General features: G+C 40.5%; 17 non-coding genes across 17 annotated transcripts; all 17 read right to left on the reverse strand.

The window, feature by feature from the left end:
• Positions 1 to 135: 135 nt before the first annotated feature.
• TRNAV-UAC (transfer RNA valine (anticodon UAC)) lies at positions 136 to 208 on the reverse strand. Its single transcript has one exon. It is a non-coding gene; the product is annotated as a tRNA-Val (tRNA).
• A 341-nt stretch (positions 209 to 549) lies between these two features.
• On the reverse strand, positions 550 to 622 carry TRNAV-AAC (transfer RNA valine (anticodon AAC)). Its single transcript has one exon. It is a non-coding gene; the product is annotated as a tRNA-Val (tRNA).
• A 1,161-nt stretch (positions 623 to 1,783) lies between these two features.
• On the reverse strand, positions 1,784 to 1,856 carry TRNAL-UAG (transfer RNA leucine (anticodon UAG)). Its single transcript has one exon. It is a non-coding gene; the product is annotated as a tRNA-Leu (tRNA).
• Positions 1,857 to 2,197: 341 nt separating this feature from the next.
• On the reverse strand, positions 2,198 to 2,270 carry TRNAG-UCC (transfer RNA glycine (anticodon UCC)). Its single transcript has one exon. It is a non-coding gene; the product is annotated as a tRNA-Gly (tRNA).
• A 341-nt stretch (positions 2,271 to 2,611) lies between these two features.
• TRNAV-AAC (transfer RNA valine (anticodon AAC)) lies at positions 2,612 to 2,684 on the reverse strand. The gene has a single exon. It is a non-coding gene; the product is annotated as a tRNA-Val (tRNA).
• A 203-nt stretch (positions 2,685 to 2,887) lies between these two features.
• Positions 2,888 to 2,960, reverse strand: TRNAV-AAC (transfer RNA valine (anticodon AAC)). Its single transcript has one exon. It is a non-coding gene; the product is annotated as a tRNA-Val (tRNA).
• Positions 2,961 to 3,991: 1,031 nt separating this feature from the next.
• TRNAG-UCC (transfer RNA glycine (anticodon UCC)) lies at positions 3,992 to 4,064 on the reverse strand. Its single transcript has one exon. It is a non-coding gene; the product is annotated as a tRNA-Gly (tRNA).
• Positions 4,065 to 4,681: 617 nt separating this feature from the next.
• TRNAV-UAC (transfer RNA valine (anticodon UAC)) lies at positions 4,682 to 4,754 on the reverse strand. Its single transcript has one exon. It is a non-coding gene; the product is annotated as a tRNA-Val (tRNA).
• Positions 4,755 to 5,233: 479 nt separating this feature from the next.
• Positions 5,234 to 5,306, reverse strand: TRNAV-UAC (transfer RNA valine (anticodon UAC)). Its single transcript has one exon. It is a non-coding gene; the product is annotated as a tRNA-Val (tRNA).
• A 479-nt stretch (positions 5,307 to 5,785) lies between these two features.
• TRNAV-UAC (transfer RNA valine (anticodon UAC)) lies at positions 5,786 to 5,858 on the reverse strand. The gene has a single exon. It is a non-coding gene; the product is annotated as a tRNA-Val (tRNA).
• A 203-nt stretch (positions 5,859 to 6,061) lies between these two features.
• On the reverse strand, positions 6,062 to 6,134 carry TRNAG-UCC (transfer RNA glycine (anticodon UCC)). Its single transcript has one exon. It is a non-coding gene; the product is annotated as a tRNA-Gly (tRNA).
• A 341-nt stretch (positions 6,135 to 6,475) lies between these two features.
• On the reverse strand, positions 6,476 to 6,548 carry TRNAV-AAC (transfer RNA valine (anticodon AAC)). The gene has a single exon. It is a non-coding gene; the product is annotated as a tRNA-Val (tRNA).
• Positions 6,549 to 7,303: 755 nt separating this feature from the next.
• TRNAV-AAC (transfer RNA valine (anticodon AAC)) lies at positions 7,304 to 7,376 on the reverse strand. Its single transcript has one exon. It is a non-coding gene; the product is annotated as a tRNA-Val (tRNA).
• A 1,307-nt stretch (positions 7,377 to 8,683) lies between these two features.
• TRNAA-AGC (transfer RNA alanine (anticodon AGC)) lies at positions 8,684 to 8,756 on the reverse strand. The gene has a single exon. It is a non-coding gene; the product is annotated as a tRNA-Ala (tRNA).
• An 892-nt stretch (positions 8,757 to 9,648) lies between these two features.
• On the reverse strand, positions 9,649 to 9,721 carry TRNAG-UCC (transfer RNA glycine (anticodon UCC)). The gene has a single exon. It is a non-coding gene; the product is annotated as a tRNA-Gly (tRNA).
• Positions 9,722 to 10,338: 617 nt separating this feature from the next.
• Positions 10,339 to 10,411, reverse strand: TRNAG-UCC (transfer RNA glycine (anticodon UCC)). The gene has a single exon. It is a non-coding gene; the product is annotated as a tRNA-Gly (tRNA).
• A 65-nt stretch (positions 10,412 to 10,476) lies between these two features.
• Positions 10,477 to 10,549, reverse strand: TRNAI-AAU (transfer RNA isoleucine (anticodon AAU)). The gene has a single exon. It is a non-coding gene; the product is annotated as a tRNA-Ile (tRNA).
• Positions 10,550 to 14,852: the final 4,303 nt, after the last annotated feature.

Consider the following 14,852-nt stretch of genomic DNA (forward strand, 5'->3'; position numbering starts at 1 on the left):
CCCTACCAGGGCTCGAACCTGGGACCCTCCGCGTGTTAGGCGGACTTGGTAACCACTACACCATAGATACGTGTTAATATAAACTTTTCGAAGAGATCTAGCTTATTACTATGTCTAATCACGATGGTCAAAACATGTATCCATCAGGGCTCGAACCTGAGACCTTCCGCGTGTAAAGCGGACGTGATAACCACTACACCATAGATACCTGGTAATTCTGACTTTTCGAAGAGATCTACCTTATTATTATGTCTAATCACGATGGTCAAAACATGTATCTATCAGTGTTCGAACCTGGGACCTTCCGCGTGTTATGCGGACGTGATAACCACTACACCATAGATACTTGGCTTTTGTGAGTTTTCCAAGAGATCTACCTTATTATTATGTCTAATCACGATGGTCAAAACATGTCCCTACCAGGGCTCGAACCTGGGTCCTTGCGTGTGTTAGGCGGATGTGATAACCACTACACCATAGACACGTGTTAATATAAAGTTTTCAAAGAGATCTAGCTTATTACTATGTCTAATCACGATGGTCATAACATGTATCTATCAGGGCTCGAACCTGACACCTTCCGCGTGTTAGGCGGACGTGATAACCACTACACCATAGATACTTTGTTATTCTGAGTTTTCGAAGAGATCTATCTTATTATTATGTCTAATCACGATGGTCAAAACATGTCCCTACCAAGACTCGAACCTGGGACCTTTCGCGTGTTAAGCGGACGTGGTAGCCACTACACCATAGATACGTGTTAATATAAAGTTTTCGAAGAGATCTAGCTTATAACTATGTCTAATCACGATGGTCAAAACATGTATCTATCAAGGCTCGAACATGAGACCTTCCGCATGTAAAGCGGACGTGATAACCACTACACCATAGACACGTGTTAATACAAACTTTTCGAAGAGATCTAGCTTATAACTATGTCTTATCACGATGGTCAAAACATGTATCTACCAGGGCTCGAACCTTGGACCTTCCGCGAGTTAGGCGGACGTTGTAACCACTACACCATAGATACGTGTTAATATAAAGTTTTCGAAGAGATCTAGCTTATTACTATGTCTTATCACGATGGTCAAAACATGTATCCATCAGGCTCCGAACCTGAGACCTTCCGCGTGTAAAGCGGACGTGATAACCACTACACCATAGATACTTGGTTATTGTGAGTTTTCGAAGAGATCTACCTTATTATTATGTCTAGTCATGATGGTCAAAACATGTCCCTACCAGGGCTCGAACCTGGGACCTTGCGGGTGTTAGGCGGATGTGATAACCACTACACCTTAGACACGTGTTAATATAAACTTTTCGAAGAGATCTAGCTTATTACTATGTCTTATCACGATGGTCAAAACATGTATCTATCAGGGCTCGAACCTGGGACCTTCCGCGTGTTAGGCGGACGTGATAACCACTACACCATAGATAATTTGTTATTCTGAGTTTGCGAAGAGATCTATCTTATTATTATTATGTCTAATCACGATGGTCAAAACATGTCCCTACCAAGTCTCGAACCTGGGACCTTTCGCGTGTTAGGCGGACGTGATAGCCACTACACCATAGATACTTTGTTATTCTAAGTTTTCGAAGAGATCTAGCTTATTACTATGTCTAATCACGATGGTCATAACATGTATCTACCAGGGCTCGAACCTGAGACCTTCCGCGTGTAAAACGTACTACACCATGGATACGTGTTAATATAAAGTTTTCGAAGAGATCTACCTTATTATTATGTCTAATCACGATGGTCAAAACTTGTATCTACCAGGGCTCGAACCTGAGACCTTCCGCGTCTAAAGCGTACGTGATAACCACTACACCATGGATACGTGTTAATATAAAGTTTTCGAAGAGATCTAGCTTACAACTATGTCTAATCACGATGGTCAAAACATGTATCTATCAGGGCTCGAACCTGACACCTTCCGCGTGTTAGGCGGACGTGATAACCACTACATTATAGATACGTGTTAATATAAAGTTTTCGAAGAGATCTATCTTATAACTATGTCTAATCACGATGGTCAAAACATGTATCTATCAGGGCTCGACCCTGACACCTTCCGCGTGTTAGGCGGACGTGATAAACACTACACCTTAGATACGTGTTAATATAAAGTTTTCGAAGAGATCTAGCTTATACCTATGACTAATCACGATGGTCAAAACATGTATCTATCAGGGCTCGATCCTGAGACCTTCCGCGTGGAAAGCGGACGTGATAACCACTACACCACAGATACTTGGTTAATCTGAGTTTTCGAAGAGATATACCTTATTATTAAGTCTAATCACGATGGTCAAAACATGTCCCTACCAGGGCTCGAACCTGGGACCCTCCGCGTGTTAGGCGGACGTGGTAACCACTACACCATAGATACGTGTTAATATAAAGTTTTCGAAGAGATCTAGCTTAATACTATGTCTTATCACGATGGTCAAAACATGTATAAATCAGGGCTCGAACCTGAGACCTTCCGCGTGTAAAGCGGACGCGATAACCACTACACCATAGATACTTGGTAATTCTGACTTTTCAAAGAGATCTACCTTATTATTATGTCTAATCACGATGGTCAAAACATGTATCTATCAGGGCTCGAACCTGGGACCTTCCGCGTGTTAGGCGGACGTGATCACCACTACACCATAGATACATGGCTATTGTGAGTTTTCAAAGAGATCTACCTTATTATTATGTCTAATCACGATGGTCAAAACATATCCCTACCAGTGCTCGAACCTGGGATCTTAAGGGTGTTAGGCGGATGTGATAACCACTACACCATAGACACGTGTTAATAAAAACTTTTCGAAGAGATCTAGCTTATTACTATGTCTTATCACGATGGTCAAAACATGTATCTACCAGGGCTCGAACCTTGGACCTTCCGCGTGTTAGGCGGACGTGATAACCACTACACCATAGATACTTTGTTATTCTGAGTTTTCGAAGAGATCTACCTTATTATTATGTCTAATCACGATGGTCAAAACATGTCCCTACCAAGGCTCGAACCTGGGACCTCCCGCATGTTAGGCGGACGTGGTAGCCACTACACCATAGATACGTGTTAATATAAAGTTTTCGAAGAGATCTAGCTTATTACTATGTCTAATCACGATGGTCAAAACATGTATCTATCAGGGCTCCAACCTGAGACCTTCCGCGTGTAAAGCGGACGTGATAACCGCTACACCATAGATACGTGTTAATATAAAGTTTTTGAAGAGATCTAGCTTATTACTATGTCTAATCACGATGGTCATAACAAGTATCTATCAGGGCTCGAACCTGACACCTTCCGCGTGTTAGGCGGACGTGATACCCACTACACCATAGATACTTTGTTATTCTGAGTTTTCGAAGAAATCTACCTTATTATTATGTCTAATCACGATGGTCAAAACATGTCCCTACCAGGGCTCGAACTTGGGATCTTCCGGGTGTTAGGCGGATGTGATAACCACTACACCATAGACACGTGTTAATAAAAACTTTTCGAAGAGAACTAGCTTATTACTATGCCTTATCACGATGGTCAAAACATGTATCTACCATTGCTCGAACCTTGGACCTTCCGCGTGTTAGGCGGACGTGATAACCACTACACCATAGATACTTTGTTATTCTGAGTTTTCGAAGAGATCTACCTTATTATTATGTCTAATCACGATGGTCAAAACATGTCCCTACCAAGACTCGAACCTGAGACCTTCCGCGTGTAAAGCGGACGTGATAACCACTACACCATGGATACGTGTTATTATATAGTTTTCGAAGAGATCTAGCTTATTACTATGTCTAATCACGATGGTCAAAACATGTATCTATCAGGGCTCCAACCTGAGACCTTCCGCGTGTAAAGCGGGCGTGATAACCGCTACACCATAGATACGTGTTAATGTAAAGTTTTCGAAGAGATCTAGCTTATAACTATGACTAATCACGATGGTCAAAACATGTATCTATCAGGGCTCGATCCTGAGACCTTCCGCGTGGAAAGCGGACGTGATAACCACTACACCACAGATACTTGGTTAATATGAGTTTTCGAAGAGATATACCTTATTATTATGTCTAATCACGATGGTCAAAACATGTCCCTACCAGGGCTCGAACCTGGGACCCTCCGCGTGTTAGGCGGACGTGGTAACCACTACACCATAGATACGTGTTAATATAAAGTTTTCGAAGAGATCTAGCTTATAACTATGTCTTATCACGATGGTCAAAACATGTATCTATCAGGGCTCGAACCTGACACCTTCCGCGTGTTAGGCGGACGTTATAAACACTACACCATAGATACGATTCAATATAAAGTTTTCGAAGAGATCTAGCTTATAACTATGACTAATCACGATGGTCAAAACATTTATCTATCAGGGCTCGAACCTGAGACCTTCCGTGTGTAAAGCGGACGTGATAACCACTACACCACAGATACTTGGTTAATCTGAGTTTTCGAAGAGATCTACCTTATTATTATGTCTAATCACGATGGTCAAAACATGCCCCTACCAGGGCTCGAACCTGGGACCCTCCGCGTGTTAGGCGGACTTGGTAACCACTACACCATAGATACGTGCTAATATAATGTTTTCGAAGAGATCTAGCTTATTACTATGTCTTATCACGATGGTCAAAACATGTATCCATCAGGGCTCGAACCTGAGACCTTCCGCGTGTAAAGCGGACGCGATAACCACTACACCATAGATACTTGGTAATTCTGACTTTTCAAAGAGATCTACCTTATTATTATGTCTAATCACGATGGTCAAAACATGTATCTATCAGGGCTCGAACCTGGGACCTTCCGGGTGTAAGGCGGATGTGATAACCACTACACCATAGACACGTGTTAATAAAAACTTTTCGAAGAGATCTAGCTTATTACTATGTCTTATCACGATGGTCAAAACATGTATCTACCAGGGCTCGAACCTTGGACTTTCCGCGTGTTAGGCGGACGTGATAACCACTACACCATAGATACTTTGTTATTCTGAGTTTTCGAAGAGATCTACCTTATTATTATGTCTAATCACGATGGTCAAAACATGTATCTATCAAGGCTCGAACCTGACACCTTCCGCGAGTTAGGCGGACGTGATAACCACTACACCATAGATACGTGTTAATGTAATGTTTTCGAAGAGATCTAGCTTATTACTATGTCTAATCACGATGGTCATAACATGTATCTATCAGGGCTCGAACCTGAGACCTTCCGCGTGTAAAGCGGACGTGATAACCACTACACCATAGATACTTTGTTATTCTGAGTTTTCGAAGAGATCTACCTTATTATTATGTCTAATCACGATGGTCAAAACAGGTCCCTACCAGGGCTCGAACCTTTGACCCTCCGCGTGTTAGGCGGACGTGGTAACCACTACACCATAGATACATGTTAATATAAAGTTTTCGAAGAGATCTAGCTTATAACTATGTCTTATCACGATGGTCAAAACATGTATAAATCACGGCTCGAACCTGAGACCTTCCACGTGTAAAGCGGACGCGATAACCACTACACCATAGATACTTGGTAATTCTGACTTTTCGAAGAGATCTACTTTATTATTATGTCTAATCACGATGGTCAAAACATGTCCCTACCAGGGCTCGAACCTGGGACCCTCCGCGTGTTAGAAGAACTTGGTAACCACTACACCATAGATACGTGTTAGTATAAAGTTTTCGAAGAGATCTAGCTTATTACTATGTCTTATCACGAAGGTCAAAACATGTATCCATCAGGGTTCGAACCTGAGACCTTCCGCGTGTAAAGCGGACGCGATAACCACTACACCATAGATACTTGGTAATTCTGACTTTTCGAAGAGATCTACCTTATTATTATGTCTAATCACGATGGTCAAAACATGTATCCATCAGGGCTCGAACCTGACACCTTCCGCGTGTTAGGCGGACGTGATAAACACTACACCTTAGATACGTGTTAATGTAAAGTTTTCGAAGAGATCTAGCTTATAACTATGACTAATCACGATGGTCAAAACATGTATCTATCAGGGCTCGATCCTGAGACCTTCCGCGTGGAAAGCGGACGTGATAACCACTACACCACAGATACTTCGTTAATCTGAGTTTTCGAAGAGATATACCTTATTATTATGTCTAATCACGATGGTCAAAACATGTCCCTACCAGGGCTCGAACCTGGGACCCTCCGCGTGTTAGGTGGACGTGATCACCACTACACCATAGGTACTTGGCTATTGTGAGTTTTCGAAGAGATCTACCTTATTATTATGTCTAATCACGATGGTGAAAACATGTCCCTATCAGGGCCCGAACCTGGGACCTTCCGGGTGTAAGGCGGATGTGATAACCACTACACCTTAGACACGTGTTAATAAAAACTTTTCGAAGAGACCTAGCTTATTACTATGTCTTATCACGATGGTCAAAATATGTATCTACCAGGGCTCGAACCTTGGACCTTCCGCGTGTTAGGCGGACGTGATAACCACTACACCATAGATACTTTGTTATTCTGAGTTTTCGAAGAGATCTACCTTATTATTATGTCTAATCACGATGGTCAAAACATGTCCCTACCAGGGCCCAAACCTAGGACCCTCCGCGTGTTAGGCGGACGTGGTAACCACTACACCATAGATACGTGTTAATATAAAGTTTTCGAAGAGATCTAGCTTATAACTATGTCTTATCACGATGGTCAAAACATGTATAAATCACGGCTCGAACCTGAGACCTTCCACGTGTAAAGCGGACGCGATAACCACTACACCATAGATACTTGGTAATTCTGACTTTTCGAAGAGATCTACCTTATTATTATGTCTAATCACGATGGTCAAAACATGTATCCATCAGGGCTCGAACCTGGGACCTTCCGCGTGTTAGGCGGACGTGATCACCACTACACCATATATACTTGGCTAATGTGAGTTTTCGAAGAGATCTACCTTATTATTATGTCTAATCACGATGGTCGAAACATATCCCTACCAGGGCTCGAACCTGGGATCTTCCGGGTGTTAGGCGGATGTGATAACCACTACACCATAGATACATGTTAATGTAACGTTTTCGAAGAGATCTAGCTTATTACTATGTCTAATCACGATGGTCATAACATGTATCTATTAGGGCTCGAACCTGAGACCTTCCGCGTGTAAAGCGGACGCGATAACCACTACACCATAGATACTTGGTAATTCCGACTTTTCGAAGAGATCTACCTTATTATTATGTCTAATCACGATGGTCAAAACATGTATCCATCAGGGCTCGAACCTGAGACCTTCCGCGTGTTAGGCGGACGTGATCACCACTACACCATAGATACTTGGCTATTGTGAGTTTTCGAAGAGATCTACCTTATTATTATGTCTAATCACGATGGTCGAAACATATCCCTACCAGGGCTCGAACCTGGGATCTTCCGGGTGTTAGGCGGATGTGATAACCACTACACCATAGACACGTGTTAATAAAAACTTTTCGAAGAGATCTAGCTTATTACTATGTCTTATCACGATGGTCAAAACATGTATCTACCAGGGCTCGAACCTTGGACCTTCCGCGTGTTAGGCGGACGTGATAACCACTACACCCTAGATACTTTGTTATTCTGAGTTTTCGAAGAGATCTACCTTATTATTATGTCTAATCACGATGGTCATAACATGTATCTATCAGGGCTCGAACCTGACACCTTCCGCGTGTTAGGCGGACGTGATAACCACTACACCATAGATTCTTTGTTATTCTGAGTTTTCGAAGAGATCTACCTTATTATTATGTCTAATGACGATGGTCAAAACATGTCCCTACCAGGGCTCGAACCTGGGACCCTCCGCGAGTTAGGCGGACGTGGTAACCACTACACCATAGATACGTGTTAATATAAAGTTTTCGAAGAGATCTAGCTTATTACTATGTCTTATCACGATGGTCAAAACATGTATCCATCAGGGCTCGAACCTGAGACCTTCCGCGTGTAAAGCAGACGTGATAACCACTACACCATAGATACTTGGTAATTCTGACTTTTCGAAGAGATCTACCTTATTATTATGTCTAATCACGATGGTCAAAATATGTATCTATCAGGGTTCGAACCTGGGACCTTCCGCGTGTTATGCGGACGTGTTAACCACTACACCATATATACTTGGCTATTGTGAGTTTTCGAAGAGATCTACCTTATTATTATGTCTAATCACGATGGTCATAACATGTATCTATCAGGGCTCGAACCTGCCACCTTCCGCGTGTTAGGCGGACGTGATAACCACTACACCATAGATACTTTGTTATTATGAGTTTTCGAAGAAATCTACCTAATTATTATGTCTAATCACGATGGTCGAAACATATCCCTTCCAGGGCTCGAACCTGGGATCTTCCGTGTGTTAGGCGGATGTGATAACCACTACACCATAGACACGTGTTAATAAAAACTTTTCGAAGAGATCTAGCTTATTACTATGTCTTATCACGATGGTCAAAACATGTATCTACCAGGACTAGAACCTTGGACCTTCCGCGTGTTAGGCGGACGTGATAACCACTACACCATAGATACTTTATTATTCTGAGTTTTCGAAGAGATCTACCTTATTATTATGTCCTATCACGATGGTCAAAACATGCATCTACCAGGGCTCGAACCTTGGACCTTCCGCGTGCTAGGCGGACGTGATAACCACTACACCATAGATACGTGTTAATATAAAGTTTTTTAAGATATCTAGCTTATTACTATGTCTAATCACGATGGTCATAACATGTATCTATCAGGGCTCGAACCTGACACCTTCCGCGTGTAAAGCGGACGCGATAACCACTACACCATAGATACTTGGTAATTCTGACTTTTCGAAGAGATCTATATATTATTTTGTCTAATCACGATGGTCAAAACATGTCCCTACCAGGGCTCGAACCTGGGACCCTCCGCGAGTTAGGCGGACGTGGTAACCACTACAGCATAGATACGTGTTAATATAAAGTTTTCGAAGAGATCTAGCTTATTACTATGTCTTATCACGATGGTCAAAACATGTATCCATCAGGGCTCGACCCTGAGACCTTCCGCGTGTAAAGCGGACGCGATAACCACTACACCATAGATACTTGGTAATTCTGACTTTTCGAAGAGATCTATCTTATTATTTTGTCTAGTCACGATGGTCAAAACATGTCCCTACCAGGGCTCGAACCTGGGACCCTCCGCGAGTTAGGCGGACGTGGTAACCACTACAGCATAGATACGTGTTAATATAAAGTTTTCGAAGAGATCTAGCTTATTACTATGTCTTATCACGATGGTCAAAACATGTATCCATCAGGGCTCGACCCTGAGACCTTCCGCGTGTAAAGCGGACGCGATAACCACTACACCATAGATACTTGGTAATTCTGACTTTTCGAAGAGATCTACCTTATTATTATGTCTAATCACGATGGTCAAAACATGTATCCATCAGGGCTCGAACCTGACACCTTCCGCGTGTTAGGCGGACGTGATAAACACTACACCTTAGCTACGTGTTTATGTAAAGTTTTCGAAGAGATCTAGCTTATAGCTATGACTAATCACGATGGTCAAAACATGTATCTATCAGGGCTCGATCCTGAGACCTTCCGCGTGGAAAGCGGACGTGATAACCACTACACCACAGATACTTGGTTAATCTGAGTTTTCGAAGAGATATACCTTATTATTATGTCTAATCACGATGGTCAAAACATGTCCCTACCAGGGCTCGAACCTGGGACCCTCCGCGTGTTAGGCGGACGTGGTAACCACTACACCATAGATACGTGTTAATATAAAGGTTTCGAAGAGATCTAGCTTATAACTATGTCTTATCACGATGGTCAAAACATGTATAAATCACGGCTCGAACCTGAGACCTTCCACGTGTAAAGCGGACGCGATAACCACTACACTATAGATACTTGGTAATTCTGACTTTTCGAAGAGATCTACCTTATTATTATGTCAAATCACGATGGTCAAAACATGTATCTATCAGGGCTCGATCCTGAGACCTTCCAAGTGGAAAGCGGACGTGATAACCACTACACCACAGATACTTGGTTAATCTGAGTTTTCGAAGAGATCTACCTTATTATTATGTCTAATCACGATGGTCAAAACATGTATCCATCAGGGCTCGAACCTGAAACCTTCCGCGTGTTAGGCGGACGTGATAAACACTACACCTTAGCTACGTGTTAATGTAAAGTTTTCGAAGAGATCTAGCTTATAGCTATGACTAATCACGATGGTCAAAACATGTATCTATCAGGGCTCGATCCTGAGACCTTCCGCGTGGAAAGCGGACGTGATAACCACTACACCACAGATACTTGGTTAATCTGAGTTTTCGAAGAGATATACCTTATTATTATGTCTAATCACGATGGTCAAAACATGTCCCTACCAGGGCTCGAACCTGGGACCCTCCGCGTATTAGGCGGACGAGGTAACCACTACACCATAGATACGTGTTAATATAATGGTTTCGAAGATATCTAGCTTATAACTATGTCTTATCACGATGGTCAAAACATGTATAAATCACGGCTCGAACCTGAGACCTTCCACGTGTAAAGCGGACGCGATAACCACTACACCATAGATACTTGGTAATTCTGACTTTTCGAAGAGATCTATCTTATTATTAATCAAAAATGTCTTGATTAGAATCAAGTCCTAAAAAGTATCGATAAGACTGAGGTTATCACTTGACTGAAGGATCAGATATTAATTTTTCTTTTAATTGAAACTTAAAGGCATGCTTAAGAAAAAACAACGTTGCATTACCGTTTTCCGTTGAAATAACTTATTTTACAGGTAATCAATTTCAAAAATTTACTTATCTCGGGTTTTCGGGCACAATTCCATTCCCCCAAAACATTTTATCATTACATTAATTACTTTTGAGAGAGTACGTGTATGACATTGAGTTTTAAAAGGTTCCCTCATTTGTGCCCGGCATGCTTCGCAGTGGATACGTTTTAAAACAATGGCGGAAAATTAAGTAGGGACAGTTAGATTTTTACTCGTGGTTATGCAAAATGATGTAATGTCTAGTGTACTTCAGTCAACAGTCATACTGTTCATTCTCATAGCTCAGGACATGATTAATGCTGCTCACTATTTCTCTCTCTAGTTTCAAACAATGGTTAGAGACCATTCAGTGCCGCAGGTCGCACATGAATATATTTTAACTACAGTTTACATCAATTCTCCGTGGTCGTACTATTAGAGGGTTAAGCACTAATTTGTTCAGAACATGTCTCGAAAGTGTGCTTGTTGTAAGTTTTTAAAGCAGTGTTGCCAATGTGTGGGTAATTTCCCACATCGTGGGAGATTTAGGTTTGGTTTTAGGCTCTGTGGGGAAAGTAATATTTTTCCTAAATCAATCAAATGTTGGAATTTTCCTGTTCAAGGGTTAATAGTGCAAAATTTTCAAAAATGCACTAATTTTAACTGCACAGTTAAAATTAGTGCATTTTCGAAAATTTTATCCGGTTTAATAATTTCAAGCGACATTTTGAAATAAATTCGGTGATTTTAAGTTTGGCACTGAAAAAAAAGAAAGCATATTTTGAGAATTTTAAAGCTTTATAGCATTTGTACATATTGTCAAAGCCATGCGGAGTGATATTCCATATTAAATTTAGTATGATAAAATAGTCCAGATAAATATGACTGTAAAAAAGGGCTTGTGGGAAATGCGGCAAACTTTTAAAATGGAAGTGGGAACATCCACTTTCTAACATTAGCAACACTGATTTGAAGGTTTTGGTCATGGCTAAACAGACCGCTCATTCAGTTTTTTATTGTTTTAAAGCTTATTTTGACACGTTATCTCTCAAAAGTAATTAATGTAATGATAAAATGTTTTGGGGGAATGGAATTGTGCCCGAAAACCCGAGATAAGTAAATTTTTGAAATTGATTACCTGTAAAATAAGTTATTTCAACGGAAAACGGTAATGGAACGTTGTTTTTTCTTAAGCATGCCTTTAAGTTTCAATTAAAAGAAAAATTAATATCTGATCCTTCAGTCAAGTGATAACCTCAGTCTTATCGATACTTTTTAGGACTTGATTCTAATCAAGACATTTTTGATTAATATCTGCTCCTTCAGTCTTCATTTTAATTAAGATTGTTAAGAAACTGTTTTACATTTTCAAAATCTACACTAAGCAGAAACATATAACAAGATATGCCCCAAGGCATAGTAACGCTGTTTGCAGTTAGGCATTCCCGCTACCAATAAGCAAGGCGTGGAAAAGTACAGGAAAAGTATCGATAGCTTAACAACAATCCGTAGTGGCGCAGACGTTGAGTATCCGCATCCCACACCGGAGTCGTCAGTCACTCGTAAGTTCGAGCCCAGCTAGCTCCGAAAGACCGCATTTTCTCGTCGAAAATATGATCGAATTTAGTATAGATGTCGCTAGTGCGGTGGAGGATCAAATTCCGGCGAGCTCTGCCGCGAAATTTAAATTTACGAAAATGTACGCGAACGCGAAACAGCCAGCCTGCCTGCCTGCCAGCCTGCTTCCAGGGGTCGCCGTATAAAGCTGTTGCTATGGGCAAACAGCTTAAAAAGGGGACCGTAACTTTAGCTCAATCAGTCATTTATTTATAATGATACTCCAAAAAATAAAAACGTATCTCATTGAAAGTTTGTATTCTTATTGTAATTAACATAATACAATTTTTTACAACCCTTTATTGAAACGCGAGGCGCTCCCCTAAAAATTCCACAAATAGGACCAAATTGACAGTTTTACACAATTTTTTAAAACGCTGATTTATGTCTGTTTAACCTTTAGCTCAATCTTTTCATAAGCCCAATATGAAATTCGGATATCCTTAAAACTTCTCAAAGACGATCCGAGATTATCAATTTCGAACTTTTTTGTAGCATTAACTAACGTCTGTTTGATATTAAGCTTATAAATCTTAAACACAATATAGTCAGGGCAATACCGACTCAATTTATAAGAGCTACCCTAAAAGTCCACAAAGGTGATCCAAGATTGTTAATAAATACGCATAAAAAGTGCCCTCTTCAAAATATGTAGCCGGGGAAAAGAGAGCGTGATCGAGTGGGCTATGCTAGTGGGTATTTTGGTAGTAAGTAACGGGGGTTGGGACTCCAGGCATAGCCCGCTCCATCACGCACTCGACAACGCAAAGCAACTCGCGCCAGCGTGGGAAATAAGGCGGTAACACAGGGCAAATGACGAGTTTAAAAATTGCCTGGTACAGTTCAAAAATTAAATCGGAAGGGGGTCAGTGGTCCACGAGAATACTAAAAAATTCAAGGGTAACCAGAGTCCACACATTAAAATTCTAATATTTTAATTATGCACTTCCTTAGCTTAGCAGACGACGTGCTCTGGCCAATGGTCACGGACCAGTTTATTTATTCCAAGTCAGGAGGGTCTCTGGCCTAATGTCCAGTTTAAAAAAATCCTTATATCCCACCCTGACTCGCGCTATAGCGCAAGCAGCTTGCGACGTGTTGCGCGTGATCGAGTAGGCTATGGTCCGGTCAAAAGAAATCTTCAGTTCAGCGTTGCAAATAAGGCGGTGGCACAGGGAAAATGACCAGTTTAAAAATTAAATCGGAGGGTGAGCAGTGGTCCACAGGACCACTAAGGAAATTCTAGGGTAACCAGGGTCCAGACATTATCTCAACTATTTTAATTACCCACTTCTTTAGTTTAGCAGACGCCGCGCCCTGGTCAATGGTCATGGACCTGTTCATTTATTCCTGGGACGGGGGTCGCTGGCCCAATGTCTAGTTTTAAAAAAATCCCTATTTCCCACCCTGATTCAGTTGGGAGTCCTGGAGATCCTAAAGTCCAGAGATGCATATGACAAGGATTCATTTCTCATAAGCGAGAATGGCCAACTTTGTTGTGTAAGAGACATCCTGGCAGCCTGGTATTTTTTTACTTCTAAGTCAGCTGGGTTTTCACCTTTAAAAGTTAATACAGCCCTTTGAATTTAAATAATTAGAAATGAGAAATGTTATTAAATGAATGAATATATACGGTTGCAGTTGTGTCGAAATGAGAGCAATTAAATATGTGTCTTTGATATTTAGCTCTGATAATTTCAGAAACTTAATAAAAAGTAGTGTTATGTATTTAACCAGAATTTATTTTATTGAAATTTATTAATAATTATTTAATTAAAAAAATTGTAATACTATTTTATGTTTTAAATTTTACAAATAAAATTCAAAACAGTAAACATAGGGCAAAGGTTATATTGTATTATAAATAGCCAGTGGGATTGATTTTAGCTACATCGCAATTAGAGCTCGACATTTTCTATCCATTATCCACAAATTAGTAATTAATTTGAATGAAAATAGGTGGATATCTTTTATTAATTGGGAAATAATGCACACACTTTACATTTAAATTTTAGAAGTTAATTTATTATTTACTTTGTGTATATAATATTCAGCATTAATTTCACTAAGGAAATAAACTAATTACCTACGACTACGAGGAATTAACTAGTATATCATGTTTAAAATTATAATTTAATCGTTTCAAAACTAATGTGGTTTTGAACCGGTTTTTGTGATTTAGTTATTAAAATTTGTGATTATCGATTGGTCAATATTGAAAATCAACCAATGGTGGAACTAATTTTTTTTAATCTCAATGAAACTGAAATATCAATGAATCATCTACTGAAAGAGGTATCAACCTATTATTTTTTTCAAAAAAAGGTAAATAAGGATTAGATGGCTTGCTGCTTCAAACAA

This window comes from Phalangium opilio, unplaced genomic scaffold, assembly GCF_054372755.1.
Source record: "Phalangium opilio isolate 3A_F unplaced genomic scaffold, DU_Popi_V2 ptg000021l_1, whole genome shotgun sequence".
Classification (NCBI taxonomy): domain Eukaryota; kingdom Metazoa; phylum Arthropoda; class Arachnida; order Opiliones; family Phalangiidae; genus Phalangium; species Phalangium opilio.